We start from the raw sequence: 10,517 nt of genomic DNA, 5'->3' as shown, positions 1-10,517 counted from the left end.
AGCTCTGAGAAATGCCAGTTTTACCCAGACCACATAGGAAAATATAAGTAAAAATATATTTTCTGTTCTTATATTTAGCAATTGGAGATTTTTAAACATAAATTTTGAAGGATGCATATTTTACCTGTGTCTTCTGTAGAGGAGCGTATGCCCTAATCATTGTATCTTAGAATGTGAACTTTTGCCAGTCTCCACATATCACCATCGGGTGGAAGACAGTTGAAAAACTTGGGTAGATTGAGAAAAGTAGTCATATTGTTTCAAAAATATCCCTCCTTCTTCTGGTGTGTCCTAGACTGACCCACAAAGCGAACTTTCTCATCTGAAATTAAGAGATGACATTACTTGGAATCTTATGAAACCATCAGAGGAGATAAGTTGCAGCTACCATGGCAGTATTTCCTGGAGTATATCCTTTAACCTTCAGGAATGCGATGATGGCTTCTGTAGCAGCATATAAATGCATCATACTACCACTGAATATTGAAGGCAGTACAGCAATGGCAACATTGACAGGTGGGCATTAACTGACCAGCAAGGGTTGATACATGGGTCTACTCTTATAGCTCAAGCACAAACTCCAATGGATAATTGGTAACATATAGTCCTGATCTCATATTGGGTTCAATATAAGTGAAAGTTATATAAAGTCACCATGGCTGTACCATTGTAAAAGCCCAATTTCTGGCCGGTGCTGTGGCTCAATAGGCTAATCCTCTGCCTGTGGAGCTGGCACACTGGGTTCTAGTCCCAGTCAGGGCTCCGGATTCTGTCCTGGCTGCCCCTCTTCCAGGCCAGCTCTCTGCTGTGGCCTGGGAGTGCAGCTGAGGATGGCTCAAGTGCTTGGGCCTTGCACCCACAAGGGAGACCAGGAGGAAGCACCTGGCTCCTGGCTTCTGGCTTCGGATGAGCGCAATGTGCCTGCCGCAGTGTGCCGGCCGCGGCGGCCACTGGAGGGTGAACCAACGGCAAAGGAAGACCTTTCTCTCTGTCTCTCTCTCTCTCACTGTCCACTCTGCCTGGCAAAAAATAAAATAAATAAATAAATAAATAAATAAATAAATAAAAGCCCAATTTCATGCAGTCTAACAAAAAAAAAAAGTATTTCAATCATCAGTTCACCCTCCTAGATCCCTATGGCTATAGGGTCCCAAGATGACCTCATCCTTGTGAGTGCTGAATTCGTCCAAGCATTTAATGATGTTGAAGGGAAGAGAGGATAGGAGAGAGCCTTCCAGAGATAAAATGGTGACTAGGACTCACACTATTCTGGTTTTGCACTGGATCATTCAGCTTAAATAGAAGAACTAGAGACAGACTTGGAAAATTTTGAGAAAGTTTTCCAAGGAGCTGGGTCCTCTGATGTGTGGGAACCAGGCAGGGCAGAATTCTTGCTTAACAAAAAAAGCACTATCATTTGAAGTGTAAGCAGTCCAGATGATCTGAAGTCCTAATGTGGCTTTTTAAACCTTAATTTCTACTAGAAAAGATTAGATTATTTGTCCTTCAACATATTGACTTCAGGGGTTTGAAAAAGGCCAAAGAAAATGCATGTTACCAAAGAAATTATGCATGAATTTGAAAAATTTTTACAGCAAAATAAACAATTTGCAATTTCTGACATCCATGAAATTTTCAAAAACCTCTTGTGTGTGTCATATTTAACTATCTCTTGGCTCATTTTTCCATTCTGTCCATCAGCAACTGCAGATTCTTCTCCAAGTTATTTCTGCTGTCAAGACTGAGTAATTCATATTTATTTGGTACATGTGGTTTCTTCTCAAGCTCCTATGTTAAAACATTGATAAGATGAGAATTGTTCATTACAATAGGCATTCTTCAAATATATGTTCAATGGTAACATTTGCCTTTTTTTGATGTTTCAGGGGGATATCCTTCTCTTTATAACTTCCATCAGTATAGATGCCATTCTGTGTGCTATTAGGTACAGAGATTCCTGTACAGTTATTGAGCTATAAATGAAATGACAGATTCCCCAATGTCATGTTGGCAACAGAACTGAAAATCCTCAAGAAGCAAGCTAACTAATAAGCCACAGCGTGTGAATTGGTATCAGCCTATGTGGAGAAGATCAACATTTACATGGCGAATGCTCAGCAACATTTCATATGAGCTGGAGGAAAGAAAAACAGTTGGTTATTTCAAGCTCATTTTCTTAACCAGGTTCAAAAACACTCAGTAAACAACCTCAGTTCCTTGTCCTTCTTCCTGGTAAAGTCTGATTACCTTTAATACCACCAAACCAAATGTTTGCACTTCCTTCATGGCTGAATCTCCAGAGCCATATTTGGCTTTTCCTTTTGCTACCACACTGGTGGTGGAGCTACAAGAATTGGTGGTAGAGCTAGTGCCTTACTTGCCACATGCCACCTTTCTATCCAGACAGGAAGAAATGCAGTTTACTCATATTTCTTTTTCTTTTTTTCAGCCCATGTTTAGTGATGATGACTTCAACTAACCAGTTTAATTTTTAAAAAAGATTTACTTATTTATTTGAAAGAGTTATACAGAGAGAAAAGGAGAGGCAGAGAGAGAGAGGTCTTCCATTTGCTGGTTCACTCCCCAATTGGCCACAGTGCCTGGAGCTACACCAATCCAAAGCCAGGAGCCAGGAACTTCTTCTGGGTCTCCCATGTGGGTGCAGGGGCCCAAGAACTTGGGCCATCTTTCACTGCTATCACAGGCCATAACAGAGAGCTGGATAGGAAGTGGAGCAGTGGGGACTTAAACTGGCACCGATATGGGATGCTGACACTGCAGGCAGCAGCTTTACTTGCTATGCCACAGTGCCAGCCCCAACCAGTTTAATATTAAACTGCTTATAATTTATGTGCAAAATAATTGAGGACAGTATTCTTATCTGACAAAGTCTAGTTTCTTCCTCTTTCTATCTAATGCCCTTTAAGTTTCTATCAACTTATGGTTACCTGGTAACTAAAGTAGCTTTAAATCAAGATATCTGTTTTTCTTGTTTCCATGTCAACCAATTGGCAAAATTTTCCTTTTTCTAATAAAGGTATAGTTAGTACATAATAAACTATTTTTTTTCTAAAAATCAATGAATTTTTTTAATATTTGCTATTTTGGGGAAATTATTTTCTTATAAAACCACTTTGCTATAAAACTATAAGAAATAAAATAGTTAAAAATAGAAAATAGTTTCTTAATGACAAAACTCTTCAAAAAATTTAGGATGTTTCTTCTGAGTGGTGTATTTTCATTTAGTCCTTGGGGAGAGACTTTTGTCTTAAAAGATTTATTTATTTCATTTGAGAGTCAGAGTTACAGGGGGAGAGCAAGAGTGAGAGTGCAAGAGAGAGGAAGAGAGAGAGAAGAAATTGGTCTTCCATCCACTGAGATACTCCCGGGACGGCCAAATGGCAAGCCATGGTTGGGCCAGGCCAAAGCCAGAAGCAAGGAGCTTCATTTGGGATCTCCTAAATGGGTGGCAGAGACCCAAAACATGGGCCATCCTCTGTTGCTTTTTCCAGACCATTAGCAGAGAGCTGGATTAGAGGTGGAGCAGCCAGAACACAAACCAGCGTCCATATGGGTGTTGCAGGTGGTGGCTTTACCCAGAACAACACACCACTGGCCGCTTGGGGAAAGACTTTAACTTGTGAGAACCAGAGGATATAAAAGCAGAAAGGAGTCAGAATTGGTGAGAATAACAAAGTCCATATATTGAGTTTGTAAGATTTATTTTATGATGTTAGAGATGAATAAAATTGAAGAAGATGAAATAGGAGATCAATAGTGAATTTTAGTTTCAACTCTATGAAGAATTTGTTCATCAATTTAGTCAATGATAATGATTGAATCCTAATGTACACTGAGCCCTATGTTGACAGCAGGGAACCCATCATCATCATGGAAATGGTAATCTAAAATGAAGACATATGATCAAAAGTAACAGACTTAAGTGAATTAAAATTTTAACTATAAGTGAAATGTTGGAAAGGCTAACAGTTCTTGTGTAAAGTCAGTTAACACAGGCCTCTTAGTACTGTAAGACTGGTACAAAATTTCTGTGAAAAATCTACTCTAAGTTCTGAAATTTGGTTGATGAGAAGAGGATACCTAAGTCCCAGAGGAAGTTGAAGGTTTTTAATATGATTTCAGAAGTTAGTGAAATGAGCAGAAGCATAGTTCATTGGAAATAAAAGCATCAAGCAGCCAAGAATCCATCCATGTACTCCATATTCTTCAGATTCTCAGATAGTTGATTTATCTAGACAGTGAAAACCAGCATTATGCCTATAGCTCAAGTGAAGATCTGCCATTTTCCAATGACTCCCATAAGGAGACTATAGTTCACAGGCTCTAAAGGTGATCTCCAATTATCTCCACCTTCTGAAACCTTCAAGCTGGTATACGCCCCTCCCCTTTGCAGGGCCTCTTACCTACTTCTTACCAAGAGAATACAACAATGGTGCTGGGATATCATCCCCATGAGTGACCTATGTCCATCTTGCTAGAACCTCATTTGCTGTCTCTGTGGAAGCAGACTACTACGTTTTGAGCTACTGTGTGGAAATGTTCATGTGGCAAGGAACTGAACGTGCTCTCCAACTGACAAGGAGAAACTGAAGCCCTCCCTTCTACAATTTATGAGGGACTGGGTTCTGCCTTCAACCACATGATCCTGGAAACACATTTTTCTCCAGTCATGAGTTGAGATGAGACTGCTGCTCTGGTGGACAACTTAACTGCAAGAGTGTGGGAGATGCAGGAGCAGAAGATCCAGCTAAGCTGAGACTGGATTCCTGATCCATGGAAACAGTGAGATAAAATATGTATGTTTCTCTAAATCACTAATATTGTGATAACATGTTACACAGCATTAGATAACTGATGTAGAGGATAAGACTCAACTGGATGAGAAATTTAAAAAAAAAATAAGTGAATCTAATCATAGCCATGGAATAAGCATGCTTTGATCTTAAAAAGTAAGTTTACGTCTTTATTTATTTATTTATTTTTGACAGGCAGAGTGGACAGTGAGAGAGAGACAGAGAGGAAGGTCTTCCTTTTTGCCATTGGTTCACCCTCCAATGGCCGCTGCGGATGGCGCATCTTGCTTATCCGAAGCCAGGAGCCAGGTGCTTCTCCTGGTCTCCCTTGCGGGTGCAGGGCCTGAGCACTTGGGCCATCCTCCACTGCCATCCCAGGCCATAGCAGAGAGCTGGCCTGGAAGAGGGGCAACCAGGATAGAGTCTGGCGCCCCAACCAGGACTAGAACCCAGTGTGCAGGCGCCGCAAGGCGGAGGATTAGCTTGTTAAGCCACGGCGCCAGCCAGTTTACGTCTTTAGACTTTGAAGCCTCACCACTACACTAGACACAAAGGATAATTTATGGCAAGGAAGTATGTTTTTATTTTATTTTATTAATTTATTCTTTAAAGATTTATTTTATTTACTTGAAAGACAGAGAGAGAGAGAGAGATCTTCCATCCGTGGGTTCACTTCCTAATTGGCTGCAATGGCTGGAGCTGAGCCACATGGGTGCAGGGGTTAAAGGACTTGGGCCATTCTCCACTGTTTTCCCAGGCACATTAGCAGAGAGCTGGATCAGAAGTGGAGCAGCTAAGACTCGAACCGGCACCCATATGGGATGCTGGCTCTGTAGGCCAGGGCTTTAGACCACTGCGCCACAGTGCCAGCTCCAGGAGATATGTTTTTAGATTAACTTGAGTCTGTGGTTTTTTAAAACAGCCTTTAAGAAACCTATTCTAATAAAAGGTATTGTTTACATATTGGCCATCATCATAATAATTATTATGTTGTGCATTTCTGAAAATCAAATAGAACAATAGAGTTAATAGATGCAAAAATGCTTAGGATGTTGACTAGATCTCATTTGATGATAGTATTATTATCAGTTGCAAGCAGAAGGAATCGGTTAAAATCTGAAGACTATCAGGGAAATATCAACCTGAAAATTTTCTGAATGATTGCAAAACCCAGAACATCAAGCAGATGCACTTTGGCAAACACTACAGCCCCTCATTAACAAGTAATGTTTCTCTAACATCTATTCCTATAAATTCCACATGTCTCACTGAAATATGTTATCATTAAAAACTATTAATGTAGTCACAATTTTGCAAAAACATTTATCATCTCCAGTAAAACCACTGTGTAATTATTATTACCATTTCACAGCTTAAGGTTAAGCAGCATTTACTGATTTTGCTATTGGTATGATTTAATGGTTTATCAAATCCCTGGAATAGTAAAATAACATTAGGCAGGTAGTATCTTTCATCTGCAAATCCCTGCTATTTACAGCTATCAAAACATATCATTACAAGCAAAAGGCAGGGAGATAGAAGGGAACAAATCCATGCATTATTCAAAATCTGCTTTTCTCTTCTGCTAGCTTTCTCAAAATCTTCTTTCTTTAGGAGATGCCCAGAAGCATGCATTTAGATTGGTTTATTAACAAGATCATTAATCAGAAATCCATGAGTCATGATATCCTGTTGATCAGAAAGCAAAAAACAAAACAAAACGAAAACCACCAATTTACCTATAAGAAGATGTGGAATCTAACTGCAATTCATTAAAAATTGCTTTAATCATGGCTTATTAATTTAATAATTCAGAAAGTAAAGAATGTGCATGTGACTAATGTATACTTTGCAAGCTAATACACAGTCTCAGTTTTCAAAAAAGCTTTGTTGTGTGTCTACCTTGGGAAAAAGCAGTAGTTCTCCATTCACATTTCAAAGTGATTTTTCCATTTGTGATCATTCTTTTATTAGGGAATTTTCTCAATCCTCACTTATGAATGAGAAAATATAGTGTACAGGACTATGATCTCATCTCTGGTTGCAAAAAAATTTTTTAAAATCACTATGAAAGACTGGCTTCTACCTCTTGGAAAACTGTGATTTCTGATAAGAAAAAATATTCTTTTCTGCACCTCAATTCTACATCTGTAGGTGTAAAAGAGTAATACCAATTATCTAGCTGATAGTGTCAAAATGAAAATCATTAAATGGCCTAGTGGAAAGAAGGGGGCATCAAAGAAGGAAGCACTTTTCTCTGAAGGGAGGAGAGAACTTCCACTTTGCTTATGTCTTTATCTAAATAGTGACGGAGTTTGTGGACCCAAAAGGCTTGCATAGCCTTGGCGACTCATGACAAGAGCCTTGGGTGATCACTAACGTCATAAATAAGAGTGTCAATTGTTAAATTAACAACAGGAGTCACTGTGCACTTGCTCCACATGCAGGACCTCTGTCCTTAATGAGTTGTACTATGAGAATTAATGGTAAAACTTGTCTTCAAACAGTATGTTATACTTTGTGTGTCTGTGTGGGTGCAAACTTAGTATAGAGTTGGTCTTCTGTATATAAAGATAATTAAAAATGAATCTTAATGAAGAATGGGATGGGAGAGGTAGTAAGAGGTGGGATGGTTTGGGGGTGGGAGGGTGGGTATGAGAGGGGAAGAACTGCTATAATCCACAAATTGCACCTATAAAATTTATATTTATTAAATAAAAGCTTTCAAAAGAAAGGAGTGAGATTACATGGTAAAAAAAAGAAAATCATTAAACATAAGAAATTTAATAGATGCATATTTTAAGTAGAAATATTACCTATAACATTCTCTTAATATTACAATAAATTGATAGTAATATATGTTATCACTATTTTGTTCTGTAACACATAATATTGCATCATAACTAATGCATTATGACATTGATTTTGTAGGCTAATCCTAATTATAATTGATGTTTGAATTCAAAACTTCTATTTCTATAAAAATAGGCATATGATTAGAATCAAAGAAGTATTTATGATTCAATTATGTTGTTTAGCTATACTTTCTACAGTAAATATTTTATCTATATCCATAAATCTTTTGAGACTGGATAATAATATGAATATGGGGAAATTCAAAATCTTTTCTTATTTTTAATAAATAAATATAATTGATTGCACATTTTATAACAAAGAATCTAAGATTCAAAGTGTATTACCCGGGGCCGGCGCTGTGGCGCAGCAGGTTAATGCCCTGGCCTGAAGCACTGGCATCCCATATGGGAGCCGGTTCTGGTCCCTGCTGCTCCTCTTCCAATCCGGCTCTCTGCTATGGCATGGGATAGCAATCAAAGATGGCCCAGGTCTTTGGGGCCCTGCACCCGAGTGGGAGACCTGGAAGAAACTCCTAGCTCCTGGCTTCTGATCAGAGCAGCTCCGGCCATTGCGGCCATCTGGGGAGTGAACCAGCTGGTGGAAGACCTCTGTCTCTGTCTCCATCTCTCTCTGTAACTCTGTCTTTCAAATAAATGAAATAAATCTTTAAAAAAAAGTATATTACCCGTGTTAAGTGATGGTTAGTTATTAAAATTGTATCCAAATTACTTGAAAAAATGTTTCTAAATATATTCATATAAAACTTTGTTTAAAATTTTCTTCAGCAGTTCATTGAGAAATCTATGCTAAATTTTTTATTCAGTCATTGTAATAATTATAATATTCTTTGCAATGATTCACACATTTTTGCTTTTATTTTCAATAGGAGAATTCATTGTGGCTTTCGTATCAATTACAAACTCCAAAGACCTATGCAAACCCTGAAAAACTTCCTCCTAACTAGTCTAGCCAGATGATAGAAAGATGAAAGTAAGTTGCTTTTATTATTTTCTATTTCAAGCTGCTCATACATTAGTTACTTTGCCAAAAATCAGTGATATGATCAGTTTCTTATCTAAACATCTGTCAAATGATTGATTCTAACAGTAATTTTATATCTCTCGAAAGCATGTCTATTTCATGTCCATTTATGAGTAATTATTTTTTTTTCTTTTTGGAAAGAGGTAATATAGTGGTCAAGATATCTGAGATGAGAAGTTTGCTATGGTGGAAAAAGCAACACTAGGAAAACATTTGATAGTCAAGAGACCAAGAAATGGATTTATGACATCAGATATCAATTTGACTAATATTCTATAAGACAAAATCTCTAGGGAGTTCGGTGTTTTGTCTTTAAAATGGGATACTTTTAATACTCTGCTTTCGCTTCAGATTGCATAAATATTTCACCTTTTAAAATGGGGCACTTTTTCTTCAATGTTCTTGTAGTTTTGATAATTAGAATTATCTGTCCAGAATGATCAGCAACTAAAATTTTTCTAAGCTTCAATGCAAAGATACCCCCATCTTACACTTAGTACAAGATGCTTCTTGTTGCTCAATGAATAACCCCACTCCCAATGGAATCCTTGGAGCCGATGAATATTTGACCTTAAATGGCAACAGGGACCTTGCAGATGTGACTAAATTATTGATTTTGAATGGAGATATTCTCTTGGATTATTTGTGTCAATCCAACATAATCACAAGATTCTTTATAAGAGGGAGATAGAGGCATAGCATTAGAGACAAAAGGGCAATATGATGATAGAGGCAGAGCATTAGATGTTCTGCTGCCAATTTTGAAGACATAAGAAGGGGCCACACACCAAAAAATCAAGTGGCTTCCATATACTGGAAAATGCCTGTCCATGTGTCTCCCCTGAGGCATATAGGGGAAATGTGGTCATTTTGACACCTGCAATTTAGACATTGTGCTGTTGATAATTTGCTTCATGTACAATAGATTAATACACCCATTCTACTAGAGATACAGACATGTCAGAGATGGGTGAGGTTTGTAATTTGGTAAGTTTTAATTTTGACTAGTTTGTATAAATTTTGCTATTTGTGACTTTTGAACTAATTTTTCTAAAATAAATATAGCATGGAAATTTGAAAAAAAAAATCTACTAGAAGCAGTCAGAAAGTCTTAGATTCATTTTATATATTTTCAAGCCTGATTTCCTAGAAACATTTTCACACATTAAAGTCAAAGTGTGAACCATACATTGAGAAAAAGAATTCAACTGTGTTATTATATCTCCAGTGTTTGAATTTATTAAATATGGTTTATTGAGTATTAACAAAATCTACAAAAATATATTAGAGCTAAAAAATCAAAAGCCATATAGTTTTTGTCAATAGAGCTACAGATAGAATCTATGTTTTTATTTTTGATAGGTGATAAATTATGAAAATTCTATAATTTCATGGTAAAATGTACAGTATTTGTTAGAATGTTCAGCAGCATAGTTTCTGGATCTCACCCTCTGTCACCAAATCCTAAGTGTGTGATTCAGAAAATGCTTCTGTTCTATGCTTTTTGAGTTTTGTATTGGTTGGATTTATTGTCTTGTGAAGAAGACAATGATAGTGATGGAATTTTATGTCTCTTCTATTATAGTTTAAGAATCTCTGACATTTGAATGGTTGTCTCTGCTTTTGTCCCTGACTTTGTAGCTCATTCCTGGAGTAAGGAGTCATAATGTTCAGAAAGGTGGGGGTTTCGGGAGTAGAGGAGGCTTGTGAACAAACCCAATATCCAAAACATCCTGGGGACTCTCACATGACATAGGATTGAAAGAAGTATCTGTGTTGAAGTTAGTCATTCGGTGCAGTTGGGGA

General features: G+C 37.5%; 1 pseudogene; it reads right to left on the bottom strand.

The window, feature by feature from the left end:
* Positions 1-364: 364 nt before the first annotated feature.
* LOC133763703 (eukaryotic translation initiation factor 3 subunit H-like) overlaps positions 365-10,517 on the bottom strand; it is a 39,370-nt pseudogene continuing 29,217 nt past the window's right edge.

This window comes from Lepus europaeus, chromosome 7, assembly GCF_033115175.1.
Source record: "Lepus europaeus isolate LE1 chromosome 7, mLepTim1.pri, whole genome shotgun sequence".
Taxonomy (NCBI): Eukaryota; Metazoa; Chordata; class Mammalia; order Lagomorpha; family Leporidae; genus Lepus; species Lepus europaeus.
This window is presented reverse-complemented; position numbering and strand designations above follow the sequence as displayed.